Source organism: Apium graveolens, chromosome 3 (assembly GCF_009905375.1).
Source record: "Apium graveolens cultivar Ventura chromosome 3, ASM990537v1, whole genome shotgun sequence".
NCBI lineage: Eukaryota > Viridiplantae > Streptophyta > Magnoliopsida > Apiales > Apiaceae > Apium > Apium graveolens.
Window position 1 is genome coordinate 151,028,600 of NC_133649.1, and position 4,587 is coordinate 151,033,186.

General features: G+C 43.4%; 1 non-coding gene across 1 annotated transcript; it reads right to left on the reverse strand.

Moving 5' to 3' along the window:
* Positions 1–272: 272 nt before the first annotated feature.
* On the reverse strand, positions 273–379 carry LOC141715677 (small nucleolar RNA R71). Its single transcript, XR_012572430.1, has one exon. It is a non-coding gene; the product is annotated as a small nucleolar RNA R71 (small nucleolar RNA).
* Positions 380–4,587: the final 4,208 nt, after the last annotated feature.

Genomic DNA, 4,587 nt, shown 5'->3' on the forward strand with positions numbered 1-4,587 from the left:
CGGGCACTATTCAGATGGTGCAGAATTCTTTTTCTTTTGGAGGAGCGGCAACTGAAGACCCCAACATGCACATAAGGAATTTTGTCGAGATCTGCAGCACTTTTAAGTATAATGGCGTGACTGATGAGGCTATCAAGTTGAGGCTTTTCCCATTCTCACTGAGGGATAAAGCTAAAGACTGGTTACATTCTGAACCAGCTGGGTCCATCACTACGTGGCAAGATCTTGCGCAAAAGTTTCTGGTGAAGTTTTATCCAATGGCAAAGACTGCTGCTATGAGGAGTGCTCTTACTCAGTTTGCGCAGCAACCTACAGAATCTATGTGCGAGGCTTGGGAACGCTACAAGGAAATGTTGAGAAAATGTCCACATCATGGAATGCCGGATTGGATGGTAATCACTGGTTTTTATAATGGTTTGGGGGCCCAATCTCGGCCTATGCTCGATGCAGCAGCTGGAGGCGCCTTATGGGCTAAAAGCTATACTGAGGCGTACAATCTTATTGAGACGATGGCTGCAAATGAGCATCAAAACCCAACTCAGAGGATGACATCAGGCAAGGTAGCAGGTATTCTGGAAGTTGATGCAGCCACCGCTATTGTAGCCCAGCTCCAAGCGCTATCAATGAAGGTTGATTCTTTGGCTACGTATGGAGTTAATCAAATAGCTATGGTTTGTGAGCTTTGTGCAGGTTCTCATGCTACGGATCAGTGTTCTCTTGTCAACGAATCTGTTCAGTATGTGAATAATTATCAGTGACAACAGCAGCCTGTGCCAGCGACTTATCATCCTAACAACAGAAATCATCCAAATTTCAGCTGGGGAAATAATCAGAATGCTATTCAGCCACCATATCAGCAAGGAGTGAGTAAACAGTTTAACCCACCTGGATTCCAGCAACCACAGCAGTATGCTACAAGACAATCATATCCTCAACAGGGAAGTGCAGCTGCACCTACTAGTGCTGATTTTGAGGAACTTAAGCTGTTGTGCAAGAGTCAGGCGGTTTCTATCAAGACCTTGGAAAATCAAATCGGTCAATTAGCCAATGCAGTGCTCAATCGTCAACCTGGCACTCTTCCCAGTGACACGGAAGTACCAGGCAGGAAGGAAGCTAAAGAGCAAGTCAAGGCTATTACCTTAAGGTCTGGAAAAGTAGCTGATGCTGAAAAGGCAAAAGAAGTCGAAGCTAAAGTTAGAGATGAAGAATCTAAGCAAAGGGAGAAAGCGGCGGAACCAAGGAAGACTACTGTTGAACACACTCTGCCTGAGGCTAATACAGGGGAGAAACAGCTCTATCCTCCACCACCTTTTCCTAAGAGATTGCAGCAACAAAAGCTGGATAGACAGTTCGGGAAGTTTCTGGAGGTGTTCAAGAAACTTCACATCAATATACCTTTCGCTGAGGCTCTGGAACAAATGCCTAGTTATGCGAAGTTTATGAAGACTATTCTTTCAAGGAAGGTGAAACTGGATGACCTTGAAACCGTTGCTCTCACGGAAGAATGCAGCGCGGTTCTGCAACAAAAGTTACCACCAAAACTGAAAGATCCAGGAAGCTTCACCATTCCTTGCACCATTGGAAATCTAACTTTTGACAAGTGCCTTTGTGATTTGGGAGCAAGCATTAATCTGATGCCATTGTCGATCTTTAAAAAACTGGATCTGCCTGATCCAAAACCCACATACATGTCGCTACAATTGGCGGACCGTTCCATTACTTACCCAAGGGGCATAGTTGAGGATGTGCTCGTCAAGGTGGATAAGCTCTTCTTTCCTGCTGATTTTGTTATTCTGGATTTTGAGGAAGATAAGAAGATTCCCATAATCTTGGGGAGGCCTTTCTTGGCTACTGGCCGTACCTTGATAGATGTGCAAAAAGGGGAACTTACTATGCGGGTTCAAGATCAGGATGTGACCTTCAACGTATTCAAGTCAATGAAATTCCCTACAGAAGATGAGGAGTGCTTAAAAGTGGATGTGATTGATTCTGCGGTTACTTCGGAACTCGATCACATGCTAATGTCTGATGCATTGGAAAAGGCCTTAGTGGGGGAATTTGACAGTGATGATGAAGATAGCAACGAGCAATTACAATATCTGAACGCTTCTCCCTGGAAGCGAAAGCTGGATATACCATTTGAATCTCTTGGTACTTCTGACCTCAAGAACGCTGAAGGGAAGCTCAAACCATCAATAGAGGAAGCGCCTACCTTAGAGCTCAAACCATTACCTGAACACTTGAGGTATGCCTTTTTAGGTGATTCATCTACGTTACCTGTTATTATTTCAGCTGACCTTTCAGGTAGTGAGGAAGACAAGCTCTTAAGGATTTTGAGAGAATTCAAATCGGCTATAGGATGGACCATAGCAGACATCAAGGGGATAAGTCCTTCATATTGTATGCATAAAATTCTGTTAGAGGAAGGTAGTAAGCCAACTGTGGAACAGCAGCGAAGACTGAACCCGATCATGAAGGAGGTGGTGAAGAAAGAAATTCTGAAATGGCTAGATGCAGGCATCATTTATCCTATTTCTGACAGCTCATGGGTGAGCCCCGTGCAATGTGTACCTAAGAAAGGAGGTATCACTGTGGTCGCAAATGAAAAGAATGAGCTCATCCCTACTCGAACAGTTACAGGATGGAGAGTATGCATGGATTATAGAAAATTGAATAAAGCCACAAGGAAGGATCACTTCCCTCTCCCATTCATTGATCAAATGCTTGACAGATTGGCGGGACATGAGTATTTTTGTCTTCTGGATGGGTATTCCGGGTATAATCAGATTTTTATTGCACCAGAGGATCAGGAAAAGACTACCTTCACTTGTCCATTTGGCACATTTGCTTTTCGAAGAGTTTCATTTGGGTTATGTGGCGCCCCGACCACCTTTCAGAGATGTATGATGGCTATATTCTCTGACATGATTGGAAATAACGTCGAAGTGTTCATGGATGACTTCTCCGTCTTTGGACACTCATATGATGAATGTTTGAATAATCTGCGCGCCGTACTCAAAAGATGCGTGGAAACTAATTTGGTGCTTAATTGGGAGAAATGTCATTTTATGGTGCGTGAAGGCATTATCCTTGGGCATAAGGTCTCTAGCAAAGGTCTGGAGGTGGACAAAGCCAAGGTGGGAGTCATTGAAAATCTTCCCCCACCTAATTCGGTGAAATGAATCCGTAGTTTTCTCGGTCATGCGGGTTTTTATCGGCGATTCATCAAGGACTTTTCAAAGATATCTAAGCCGTTGTGCAATTTACTTGAGAAAGATATGCCTTTCAAATTTGATGATGAATGTTTGGCAGCATTCGAGACTCTCAAGGAGAGTTTGATCACGGCACCAGTTATTATAGCACCAGATTGGACAGAACGTTTGAGATGATGTGTGATGCGAGTGACTATGCGGTAGGTGCAGTTCTGGGACAGCGCAAGAAAAATCTCTTCCATGTGGTCTACTATGCGAGTAAGACTTTAAATGGGGCCCAATTGAACTACACCACTACTGAGAAGGAGCTTTTGGCTATAGTCTTTGGCTTTGAGAAATTTTGATCTTATCTGCTTGGTACGAAAGTGACAGTATTCACTGATCATGCAGCTATTCGCTATCTGGTTTCTAAGAAGGATTCGAAGCCGAGACTCATTCGTTGGGTGCTTTTACTTCAAGAATTTGAGTTAGAGATCAAAGATAGAAAAGGTACCGAGAATCAAGTAGCTGACCATCTCTCTAGGTTGGAGAATCTCGATTCTACTTCACAAGATAGGACGTTAATCAATGAATCTTTTCCGGATGAGCAGTTGTTTGCAATTCAGGAGGAAGAACCATGGTTTGCAGATATTGTAAACTATCTTGTCAGCAATATAATGCCTCCTAATTTGACATCCGCGCAAAAGAAGAAGTTTCTGCATGAAGTGAAGTGGTATATGTGGGATGAACCATATTTATTTAGACAGGGAGCTGACCAGATCATCAGGAGATGTATCCCGTTCTGTGAGACGGAGGGGATATTACGAGACTGCCATTCCACGGTTTATGGTGGACACTATGGAGGTGAGAAGATGGCAGCTCATATTCTGCAAGCAGGTTTTTTCTGGCCCACCTTATTCAAGGATGCTCATCAGTTTGTTTTAAGGTGTGATCGTTGCCAAAGAGTGGGAAATTTGTCAAGGAAGGATGAGATGCCATTAAATGTGATGCTTGAAGTCGAGGTCTTTGATGTATGGGGAATCGATTTCATGGGGCCTTTTATCTCGTCTTGCAATAATCAGTACATCTTGCTGGCAGTCGATTATGTCTCAAAATGGGTCGAAGTTAAAGCTTTACCGACAAATGATGCAAAGGCAGTGCTAAATTTTCTTCATAAGCAAATTTTCACAAGGTTTGGAACACCTCGGGTAATCATAAGTGATGAAGGATCGCATTTTTGCAACCGTAAGTTCACTTCTATGATGCAGCGTTATAATGTGAATCATCGAGTAGCTACTGCCTATCACCCGCAAACAAATGGTCAAGCGGAAGTGTCTAACAGAGAGATAAAGCGCATTCTAGAGAAGGTTGTTTGTCCGTCAAGGAAGGATTGGTC